This window comes from Myotis yumanensis, unplaced genomic scaffold (genome assembly GCF_028538775.1).
Source record: "Myotis yumanensis isolate MYYU_CA2020_CCGP unplaced genomic scaffold, mMyoYum1.0.hap1 SCAF_10, whole genome shotgun sequence".
Lineage (NCBI taxonomy): Eukaryota > Metazoa > Chordata > Mammalia > Chiroptera > Vespertilionidae > Myotis > Myotis yumanensis.
The window spans coordinates 52,473,330-52,486,286 of NW_027223761.1; the positions used below are offsets into that span (position 1 = coordinate 52,473,330).

Here is a 12,957-nt window from a genome sequence, read left to right on the forward strand (position 1 = left end):
GGCCATTTGAAAGCTTCCTCAGTAGCAGAGTTTGGACCTATCTGAAAGACATAAAGAGTCTGAAGACAGATGTGGGGTTAGAAAGAGCTTGAATCTTGAGCATATGCGGATTTCCACTTGATGCCGACATTCCACGGGAGAGGTCTCTCTGAGAAGTATAGCAAAGACACAGGATTCACTAAGAGGCCTTTCAGAGAGAAGAAGCCAACTCTATATGCTTAGGCGAGGACTTGGGAAAGATATCTAGTACTGTGGAGCTGTGATTTACAGGAGGTTTTTGACCAGAGGTTTATAGGAACCCTTGCCCAACTGGATGTCCATGGCTGCCTGAAGCATCTCCGGACAAGGCATTCACCAGCCTCTATTCTGATCCCCCACAGCCACTATTCCCATTCTCCTATTGTGATTTTTTAACTCTGGGATATTTAAAAAGGAGGTTATCTTCAGAGAAACGTTTGATGCTCCAGAAACTACATATTGACGCTGCTCAGTGAAGAAAAGTCTGTCCATCGTTCTGTTTTTCTGCTGGGGAAAGAGTCTGGATGAGAGGCAGATTTTATAGGTCACAAGGACCCCAGAGAAAAAGGCTCCAATATGAAAGTCAGGGCAGGAAATCTAGCAGGGACAGGAACAGCGCTCCTATGGAAGATAAGAGGAGAAACAGGAATGGTAGCAGTTCTTGCCTGGGGGAAAAGGCCCCTGGTGAGCACACATCTCACATGCTACCTGTCAAAAGGACCTCAGTGTTGTAGCAGGAGACTTCCACTTGAGGAGTAGTAGGCCAGGGTAGAAATGAACGGCTTCTCATCTTGCCCTGCCAGATGTTGCCCAGCTCCTGGGAGTGGCAGGATGGACGATAGTGGGAAATGAGATGCACAACGACAAACATGAGAAGACTAAACAATTTGTTATAAGTGAGGGGATTCCTATGGGGAAACAGTAGGAAAAGGCTGTATTGTATGAGACGGACATGGTTGTCCAGGACAATGCGTAGGTTACTAAGAGACCCTGCAAAGAAGGAGAGTCTCAATTGCACTGGTGTCAATCTGGTCAGAGATCCTTTTTTTATTCACAGTTCCTTTCCTCCTGCTTAAGGAACCTATAAAGAACACGGATTCCAATGACAGCAAGACTGCAAGAACTTGTCACATGAGAGTGGGGAGAGCCAGGAGGAAATTTGGGCTGTCCCTTGGCCTGCAGGTTTCACATGAAAAAGGTCTGCATGCTTAGAAACCAATGAATACAACCTATAAGTGTAATATCTAGGAGAAATCAGAATGGATCCAAAATAAATAAGGCTGAAAGCTAAGTGAAATTCACACAGATTTGAAAAATGCAATCCATAATACATTTCTAAACTTTTTTATTTTTCATTACCAATAGCGTGCGCGCATGCGCATACACGCACACACACACACACACACACACTCCCTTGGGTGAGTGGCCCCTAAATTTCTTGAGAATAGGGTTCAATCATGTCTGGATTGCATATCCCCAGAAGTATTAACCATATAATAGGCTTTTAATACATATTTATGATCTGAGTGACAGTTTTCTCATCTGGAACATATAAAGGTGAGACTAAATTGTTTCTAGAATGTCTTCCATCCCTGAACTTGCATTAGCTTCTAGTTCATTTTAAACCTGTAAGTTTGACAGAATATCTTTGTAATTATGCCAGAGGCATAAGAAAGAAAGCAGAACATGAGAATGGATATGAGAGATGAAAATAACGAAGAGAAATACGATTCTCATTTCTTACCTCCATCCCCATTCTCAGTCTGGGCCAACCTATTCTGTTAGGCAGGTTGTTCCTGAGAACAAGCTGGCCAAGGGCATGAGCTAGGGCTGAAATCCAGTCTGCACTCTGTTTGCCATGTCACCCTTGGGTCCTGGCACATTTTGTCCTTCATCGAGAAGAGACTTTCTTTTTTTAATTTTGGATTTTGGACAAAGGCTCTGGCTGGGTTAAATAGGCCCATTATGCCCTCCCCCCTTTTAAAGAAAACCACAGATATCTTCTTTATCCTATAATGTATTTATTTTCTCTGGAATAGAGGGATTTTAGGTTTTAGTATTCAATTTGGAACACACATCCCTGTTGACTTAAAAACAACAACACCCTGTTCTAGGGATCCTTTCAACTTTATATGAGCTTAAGGTCCACAGAATTGAATTAAAATGTTGAAATAGGAGGTTGACTTTCTCCGCTCTGAGAGGAAAATTTCTCTGCTCTGAGAGGTAACTTTTGATCCCCTAATCAAAACAAACTTCTACATTTTAAAATACTTGGGTCTCTATATAAAGTAGTCTTGCACGGCCCTTCCTCCCATACTGCCAACCCTGATATTCACCTCCCTGTACAACTCACTGGGCTCACCATCAGGCCATGAATGAAAACAGCCTTTTATAATAGTGTTTTCATGAAAATTCATTCCCACCTCAGCCTGAGGTCTCTATTTAGGGGATCATGATATGTCACATGCATAATGATAGCTAACATTAATGGGGCACTTCACATTTATCAGGCATTGTTTTTAGCACTTTATGTGTAACCTCACTAAATCCTTATAGCAACTCTACGAGATGGATACTATGATTATTGCTATTATATGGATGAAGATACAGGAGCTCAGACTAGTTGTTATCTGCCCAAATTTACGTAAGTAGGAAGCTGTGGAGTCAGGATTCAAACCCTAACACTGTAATTCTAGAGTCTAGATTCTTAACCGTATGTTCATTATCTATTTGTCTATCTAGCCATATCTATCTATCTATCTATCTATCTATCTATCATCTATCTATCATCTATTGAAATTTGATGATAGTTAAATAAGGTGTACTTTTTTTTCAAGTAGAATTTAATACCTGAGGAGTGTTATGTGTGACAAGAATAACATTTAATAAATATTTATTGAGCGCATTTAAAAGCATAGATTCTGGTGCCAGTGCATTTAGATTCTTTCAAATCCTATCTGTGTGACCAAACCTCTTCAGCCCTGATTTTCTTCACTTGTAAAATGAGGATAATAGTAACAACAAACATCTTCTAGCATTGCTGTATAAGTTAATGAGCTAATTTATATAAAGTACAGTCTGGCAGGTAATAAGATTAAATAAATGACAGTGATTGTCTTCTCCTTTCCATCATCATCATCATCACCATCATCATCATCATCATCATCACCATCATCATCACCATCACTATTGCTGTTAGTATTACATGCCAGGAACCTTTTTTGGCACAGGGAATACAATAATAAATAAAACAAAGATCTGCTCTCATAAAATCAATATTCTAACTATAAGTCCCAATGTTAGTGGTTTTAATTAGTATCTATGTTGTGGTGTTATGGTTTAATGTACTGTCTTGACTCTTTCTGAGTTCCTATAATTTATTGCTATAGTGATTTTGCCCAGCATTTCCTCACAGCTACTTTGCCTTCATAGAGAATTGCTTTTGAAAAATTATGCTTATTCTTCAGTTTCTTATTGTTACCAAATAATATAATGGCTACTAAATTAAATATAAAAATTGCCCCCCAAACACAAAAAAGATATACTAAAATTAAGGGAAGATATTCCTAACATCTCAGGTAGATGTAAGTAATCTGGCTATTTTTTAAAAAAGCAAATCAATTAAATCTAGATTATTTCATCACAGAGTTTTACTTCAACATCACGAACAGGAATTTTGGAATAAGTTGAATCTGGGTTCATTTTTAATTTCTCCGAGCCTCTTATGCTCTACCTACCTTCCAGGGTTATTGTGAAGGGTAAATGAGAGCTTTTGGAACAGGTTGAGCTCCTTCTCTGCCTTCCTTCTATACACTGTACAATGTAATTTTAAATGTGCTCTTTAACAAATCGTGAATTCTTTTAAAAATATTTTTATTGATTTCAGAGAGGAAGGGAAAGGGAGAGATAGAAACATCAATGATGAGAGAAAATCATTGACTGGTTGCCTCCTGCACACCCTTTCCTCCTTTCCCCCTGCCCCCTCCCACCACGCCCCTCGCACTGGGGATTGAGCCTGCAACCTGGGCCTGTGCCCTGACCGGGAATCAAATCATGACCTCCTAGTTCATAGGTCAACACTCAACCACTGAGCAACACTGGCCAGGCAAAAAATCTTGAATTGTTAATGAAAAAACATTTCCACCTTAATATCAAAAATAAAGTGAAGGGCAACAGTAACTAGTATGTTTTTTAAAAGGTATCTACATGCCGAAACCGGTTTGGCTCAGTGGATAGAGCGTCGGCCTGCGGAGTGAAAGGTCCCAGGTTCGATTCCAGTCAAGGGCATGTACCTGGGTTGTGGGCACATCCCCAGTGGGGAGTGTGCAGGAGGCAGCTAATCGATGTTTCTCTCTCATCGATGTTTCTAACTCTCTATCTCTCTCCCTTCCTCTCTGTAAAAAATCAATAAAATATATTAAAAAAAAAAAGGTATCTACATATAGAAGGCATTAATTTAAAGCCAGGGGGTCTTTCTTTTCAGTGTGATCCCTTGCATATATCACAGTGCAGAGAGAAGGTAGAAAATGGAATATGGCAAAAGCAACCTCTGTGACTTTGTGGGAGTCAATTAATCTCTCCTTATTTTCCTTAATTCAAATTTGGCTTAGTGATCACCTACTTCAAAAAGCAGGGCAGGCCTTTGAAGAAGAAACTACTGCATAAACTTGGGAAGGGGTTGTGCCTTCTGAGCCAAGTTTCCCCTTCTGATTTTAATTAACAATGAAATTAAGAATTCTTTAAGATTATATCAGCCTTTTAAAGGCATGAGAAGGTCAATGATTTGGTCAGCATCTTTTTTCTCTTCTTCATGATGCTATTTCCCAGGCGAAATATTGTGAACGGGATTCAAATTCTCTTTCAGGTCCACAGATTCCCAGTAGAGTGGATATGAGAATTGGGGGACTGAGTGAGGAGTTGTGACGTGTGTGTGAGGGAGGGGTTAAGGTTCCAAGAGAACATGAGAGGGGTGTGGAAATGCCCTGGTTAGAGTCTTGGCCTCTCTTCCTGCTAGATCAAAGCCCACACTTTGCAAAGGTGTCGGGGTTATTAGAAAATGAGGTGGGTATGTAAAATGCCTGGCTACTTATCAGTGCTCCACAGAGTAGCTGTTATTTTGTCTACATTCCTAAAAAGTTACATGTAGGATAGAAATATTGCTACATGAGAAGAGAGAACATTGTCTCAGAGAATTGTGAAGTCACATATGGCTTTAGAAACATGCCACCTTTTACCAGTACATGGAACCTATAAATCCCATATAATAAAGAGGTAATATGCAAATTGACCATCACACCCTCACAAGATGGCGGCCTATGACCAGGCTGGGGGTGGGGGGTGGGGGTTAGTGAGGAATGACCAAATGACTGAACAGCGGGCTATGTGGGGCAACCAGGCCAGCAGGGGGTTTAGTGATGGACGACCAAATAACTGAACAAGTAGGCTGCATGGGGCAACCTAGTCAGCAGGGCGGTTAGTGAGGGATGACCAAATGACTGAACAGCAGGCTAAGTGGGGTGACCCGGCCAGCAGGGGGGGGAGATGGGGGAGACAAGGCCAGCAGGGGGGGCAGTAAGAGGTGACCAGGCTGGCGGGGGGGGGGGGGCAGTTGGGGGCAATTAGACCAGTGGGGGGGGGGCGGCAGTTAAGGGTAACCAGGCAGGCAGGCAGGTGAGCGATTAGGAGCCAGATGTCCAGGACTGTGAGAGGGATATACGACTGCCGGCAGTCGGACATTACCCTGAGGGGTCCTGGATTGGAGAGGGTGCAGGCTGGGCTAAGGGGACCCCTCCCCCCCGTGCATGAATTTCATGCACTGGGCCTGTAGTGTATTAATAAAAAGGGAAATGGATAATTTTGCCTATAGTGACAAGAAGGATTGCTGTTAAAAATGATAGAAGAAATTAGCATCAACAGCCTTGTTATGATCTCAGGGGATTTACCTGAGCTGATAAATATTTTTCTCCTAATTTGTGAAAACTAAAAGTAAATATGTATGAGCTCAAGGCTTTAAAATAAAAATAAGCCTATGGAAAAAATAATAACGTGGATAGTGAATAGATGAAAATTCACTTGCTCCATAATAGCTGATCCTCACAACAATCCGATGAGGAAAATAGCACAGATATGATTATTTTCTCCCTTTTCTCATGAGTGAACTAAGGCTCTGAGGGAGATGAAGTGTTAAAACTCTTAGCATTAAAACTCATCAGCAGTTCCTCACTACTTATAGGATCAAGTCCAACATTCTCAACTTGGCAAGTAAGGTCCTCTATGATCTGCAGCAGCCCGTGACTCCAACTTTTTAAAAATATATATATATATTTTATTGATTTTTTTACAGAGAGGAAGGGAAAGGGATAGAGAGTTAGAAACATCGATGAGAGAGAAACATCAATCAGCTGCCTCCTGCACACCCCCTCCTGGGGATGTGTCCACAACCAAGGTACATGCCCTTGACTGAAATCAAACCTGGGACCCTTCAGTCCGTAGGCCAATGCTCTATCCACTGAGCCAAACCAGTTAGGGTGGGTGATTCCAACTTTATCATCCACTCAACAACCTTTAGCCACACAGAATTCCTGGGGGCCCCAGAGTGCCCTGTGCTCTACACACCTTAAAGTTTGGCTCTGGTGCTATTCCTTCTACTTGTAACCCATTTCTTCCCTCATGCAACTGATGAGCTCAGTGTCTTTCTGAAAACTTTCCGTGATTCCTCCTCTGTTTACCTTTAGAGACTCACAGGTACTTCTGTTACAGCATTATTGTCTCTAGAAATTATATTTGATTTTTTTTGGTGCTGGTGGTGGTGCATACTGTTTATTTATTCAGTTATTAGTCAACAGACACATCAGGTCCCCACTGTTTGCCAGGCTCACTCCTAGGAGCTGGGATAAAGAGGTGGACATGATGTGCTCCCTGCATTCATGCAGCTCCCAGTGTGAAGGAGGCTGACCTCTCTGGCCACCTCTGCATACACTAATGGAATATTGCCCAGTTCTGTTCACTCACTTCCCGCTACCCGAGGGAGTGAGAGCAGGGTGATATCTGTCCTTAGGAACTATGGAAAATCTCAGCACAAAGGCCAGAATGGTAGATGAGAGTGAGATAAACTGGATATGCTAATTCCAAACCATGTAACCTTTTCCATAATGGATTTTGGATATACAGACTTTGAAACAGTTAAAAAATTACAGGTCTGGATACATTTTCTATTATTTTGCTAGAATTTAAGTCTTGCCAAAGATAGGCCACCATAACATGTGGTTGAGGTCTTGTGAGATAAAGATCTTACTCCATGTCCCCAAACTGGGATTGGCTTGAAGGAAATGAATTCTACCTGCATTCTGAGCTCTGTAGGTATACTAGCAGATGGATCTATGAGAAGGTAAAGGTAAATTTTCCATAAAGAATGCTTTTTATAAATGATTTGGAACAGATGAAACAAGGTGTGAGTGGGGAACATGCCTGAATGCATGCTCACACCTCTGCAGAAGGGACAGCCCAAGATCATGCTTCCATCACAACCTCTGACACTAGCCTCACTTTAGTTCCCTAGAGATTAGGTGCACTGGAGAAACTGAGAGCCTTTGGCAGATATACATCAATCACAACACACTGATGAATTCTTCAGTTACACATCTTTGAACTGTTTAAAGGGAAGGACCATGCCTTATTCATCTCCAAATCCATGGCATCCAAGATAATTCCTAGTACCCAGCTGAAGTGTCATGAATATATACTACCCTATATAATAAAAGCCTAATATGCTAAGTGTCTGGTTGTCCAGAAGACTGTTCAAACAATCAAAGTGTAATATGCTAATGACATGCTAAGGCCGCTCAACCGCTCGCTATGACGTGCACTGACCACCAGGGGGCAGACACTCAGACTGGTAGATTACATTGCTGCTGGGGTCTGGCTGATCCGGACTGGGCAAGACAGGGCCGGATATGCCCTGGAGCCGAGCTGTCCATCCCACGGTCCCTCCTCGGTCAGCCAACCTCCCACAGGGTCTGGGCGAGAAGGCCCTGATTGGCCCTGATCACCAGCCAGGAGGAGGGACCCCACCCATACACTAATTCATGCACCGGACCTCTAGTGATCACATAATGCCTCAGAATCCATTTGCAATCTATCTGCCAACATATATTTTTTAAATTTTTATTTATTTATATTGATTTCAGAGAGGAAGGGAGAGGGAGAGAGAGATAGAAACATCAATGATGAGAGAAAATCATTGATCGGCTGCCTCCTGCACGTCCCCTACTGGGGGTGCAAGCCAGGCATGTGCCTTTAACCAGAATCGAACCTGGGACCCTTCAGTCCATTTGCCAACTCTCTGTCCACTGAGCCAAACTGGCTAGGGCTGACAACATATTTTAATTAGCCTTCACTGGTTTACTTTGCCTCTGATTATCAACTACAAAATAACAAAAATTAGAACCAGCCCTGTAAAAGGATGAATGAAAATATGCCACACAAGTTGAGAAAACAGACCAGAATATTCTTCTTGATTTAGGAATACCAAAAGTTAAGTAATTTACCATTCTCCCAAAATATAAAACCAATTAGTACATCAAAAACTAGCTCAAAAAAATAAATAAAGACACACCGGATAAGCAGGAGCCCCATAGCAATCCCGTTTGTTTTCCACGGAGCTCCAAATGTTAGTTTGATTCCAGGCTCTGCCCATTTCTTGTTTTTGCAAGGTCTGAAAAGTCAATTATTCTAAACGTAATCTGCAGCCTTAAAAACTGGCACTTTGCCAAGTAATTTCAAATGCTTTCTGAAGGAAAACTAATAATTTCACTGTTTTTCTTTTGGTTGATGTTACAGAAGTAAATTGTATATACAATTAATTCATCCCTGATGTTTGCTATCAACTCAAAGAGCTTAGAATGGGGGGATTCCCATTGAAATGCATAGAGAACAGATGGTTGACTCTCCCAGCTTCTGCTGACTGGCCTCCATTCTTCTGAATGCTGATTAGGGATTAAGCTGGTATGTGAGTGGTTTCACATGCTAGCTTCCACAGAGGTAGCTCATATCCTAATCTGAGACAGTAACTGCTGTGTCAGTATGCACATACTTCTGAAATAGACTGGGAAATTCTCAAATGCCCTGAAAATATGTATTACCACATATTCCATTTTAAAAGTTAGTCATTTTTAAACATTTTTTTTTTGGTTGGTGTTTTCAGTTCACATCTTTATAAACATTTTCCTAATATAGTATTTTGCACTTTGTCAGAGCTTGATAAACCTTGGTTGAACAAATTGATAAATACATTCTTATAATATTCTTTTCAGGGCAAAATATTCCCAAATACTTTCATTTCACCAAGAGTAGAAGTAAGACATGGAGCCACAAAGGAATTGGGTTCCTCCTCATTACTGGAGTTCGATAAGGGCTTATTTATCTAATTCTAAATTTTCGTCCACCTCTGAGATTCTATAAGTTAGATATTTTCCATTGGAGAGGAAGTAAAATGCCTCTGAAAGGAATCCCTCAGTCTCCATGAAGGAGTGACAGTTACCTAATGAATCTATAATGTGGACACTGACCATCAAGATCAGCTAAGATGAAAGTGCAATTCACAGAGTGAGCTCAAGTACATTGTTATTTGTTCCCATGCTTGGATTCATTCATTCATGGAGTTGTTTTATGTACCTGCCAAGAACTGAGTCAAGCACAGCTAGAGCCATGAACTGTTCCTGGAACAGGTATCTGTCGGCTAGTCTTCCTGTTGACCTCATTTCCATGTTTACTTAGTCACTCAATAATTCTGAGCTTCTGCTGTGCCAGGCACTATGCTAAGCATTAAGGGTATAGCAGTGTACAAATTCGACTCAATTCCACTCATGGAGCTTACATAAATAAATGTACAATATCAAACTACTTGAACCTTCTGGAAAAAAAGAGAAAGAATACAATAGGGAACCAAATTTTCTCTTTCAGGGATCTTCTCCAAGGAAATGCAATTTAAGCTCAGATCTAAGATGACCAGAAGTTAACCAGGCAAAGTGTAAGAAGAGCTTTCCAGTTTGAGGAAAGAGCATGTGGGAAGCGCTCGACAGGAAGAGACTGAACGCATTTTGTGAATGTAAGTAACGTGGTCAGCAAAGGGAAGATGTTTAAGAGGCAGGCAGGGGTGAAATCATGCATAGCTTGGATGCTCTGTTAATGACTTTGCATTTGTACTAATGCAAAGAGAGCAATAGTTCTGATCTGTATTTTTACAGATCACTGGCTGCACTGGGAATATACCAGAAGGACAATAATAGAAGTGGTGAGACCAATGTAGAGCTACTGTAGATGGGAGATGATGGAGGCTTGGATTAAAGTGGAACTGAAATTAGAGAAGAATAAATAGATTTAAGGTACATTTTGGAGGTAGAATCAATAGGACTAGAAGATAGATTGAATGATGGATGTGATCAAGAACAAGGAATAGGTATAATTCTTAAGTTTTTGGCTTGGGCAATGGGGTAAATGTATTTGCCATTTATTGAGTTGGGGAAGCTTGAAAGGAGAGCAAAATGGGGTGAAATCAAGAATTTTACTATCAGTGTACTGGTGGTAATACCACTAACGTGTGTGTGTGTGTGTGTGTGTGTGTGTGTGTGTGTGAGAGAGAGAGAGAGAGAGAGAGAGAGAGAGAGAGAGAGAGAGAGAGAGAAAGAGAGGCCTTTTTTATTTTAGAAGTGAAGAATAAAATAGGAAAGTGGGAAAGGAAAAGGGGGAAAAAGACAATTTAAATAAATATAAAATAAAATTCCCAAAAGGATGATGGAGGGTAGGGGTTGGAGACTGATGCATATCAGGATTGCAGAGGATATACAATTTGAAAAAAGGCATACTTGACATTATACTGTAATTTTTTTTTAATTTGGGGAAAAAAACCTATGTTCTTGATAATATAGATTATAGATTCTATAATATAGAAAGTAAACTAAAAAGAATCATATCTGGTGGGTCTACACAAAAGGTAGACTGTATCATCTGCTTATTGGCTTTGGTGAGTTTTTATGGAGGGATGCATCAAAATCCCCAGTGGAATGCAAAGAATGTAATTTTTATGTTCATAGGAAAAGAGCACAGGTTAAGAGAAAAAAAAAAAGACTGCTTAACACTGAGCCAGAAGAAGGGAAATGAGAAGGCATGGTAAAAATAAAGGAGAGAAAAGAAATGGGTGGAGAATTTTTCCAGCAAGCAAGGACATCTCTGCCCCCATGCCTGTGCCAAAGCAGGTGCTAACGGACACCTGGGTTTGCATCCCAGTCGGGCCACTTATCAGTGGGTGGCCTTGGACATGTCAGGCGACTGCTCCAGCCTCGGTTTTCTTATTTTTAAAAACCGATAATGATAGCACCTATCTCATACAGTGATTGTCGTGGTTAAAAAGAATAACTCATAAGAAGTGCTTAAAATGCCTGGCACAGAGGAAGAGCTCAAAAAGTGTTAGCTGCCTTTCTGTAGCTGACTATAGATGCATAATTACTAGGACGTGGTTGTAGGTGTGTGTATCTTCTCACTTCCCTAGTGCTATGGTGACTTTGCTCTCTTAGGTACAAAACTATATGGTTCACTGTATCAAAAAATAGTCTTTATGATTTGTTAAAAATATAGGAGGATATGATTAATATTTATAAAGCATCCTAAATATTATTAGGGTTTAATTTTTGGAAATTAGTGAAAATGCCTCATCTAATTACATAGCCAAAAATATGTCTTCTCATTTATTTCTAAAAATGTTAGCTATCATTTAAAATTTGCTGTTTAACTCCCTAGGGAGGTCAGTAATTAACTTCTAAACTTATTCTTTGAAAATACCAAAAATTAGACATAATGTTCTGAAACCCTCTTGATATATTCATTATCACTTTGAATCATTGTAAAATCTATATTTTCTCAGCCCTAACAATATTATGAAGACATATGAAAATATTCCATCTGAAAACATACGTATGTAAGCATCGCCTTAAATCTAGGAACATCACAAGTGAGATCTCTCAATTGAAACTGAATTGGGACTACCTTATGGAACACTGCACTCTCTTTTCCTTCCTGACTCTCTTTTCTCTCTGGCTTTGGTTCTTATGTAAAAGTGAAGTTTTATTATTTACCATACATATCCTTTAGAATATTAGTGCACAAATTACATCCAACCTTTAGACTTAGAACAATATGTTTACAAAATTGTGGAAAGAAAGTATTCTAAGGTCAAATCTGGAATCCACACTTATTAGTAATATCATACTGATGGCAAGGCCTTGACTGCTTTAAACTTCGTTATTATTTTTATATAAAACAGGAATAACTAAATAAGAGAACATATGTAATTGCCTAGCTTGATAACATACTGTGAGAATATATTATTGCCCTGGCTAGTTTGGCTCAGTGGCTAGAATATTGGTTTGCAGACTTAAGGGTCCCGGGTTTGATTCCGGTCAAGAGCATGTATCTCAGTTACAGGTTTGATTCCCGACTCTGGTCGGGGCACCTGCAGAAGGCAAGCAATTGATGTGTCTCTCTCACATCAATGTTTCTCTCTCTGTCTGTCTCTCCCCCTCTCTTCTACTCTCTTTAAAAATCAATGGAAATATATCCTTGTCTAAGGATTAACAGAAAAAAAAAAGAATGGTGAGAATTAACAGAAAAATTAAAAGAATATATTTTTTTTGTGGTCAGATAGAACTGTTATGTAGTTTTGGACAAGTTGTTTAATACCTCAAGGAGTCAGTTAAGTGATGGCACTAATTTAATACTTTAGTTAAAATATTAAATGGCGATAATAGCATCTACTTCTTAGGCTATGTTATACCTGGAGCACAGTAAGTGTTTACTAAATATTATCTAAAAATATACTCAATAAATGTTCTATTTTATCCTCGGATTGAGGGAAATAGTGCTACTTAAATTTCAAAGTTAATTCTT

At 40.0% G+C, this 12,957-nt stretch overlaps 1 protein-coding gene across 21 annotated transcripts in view; it reads right to left on the reverse strand.

Moving 5' to 3' along the window:
- DLG2 (discs large MAGUK scaffold protein 2) overlaps window positions 1-12,957 on the reverse strand; it is a 1,989,136-nt gene that overhangs the window by 422,488 nt on the left and 1,553,691 nt on the right. The gene's annotated exons all lie outside the window — the stretch shown is intronic.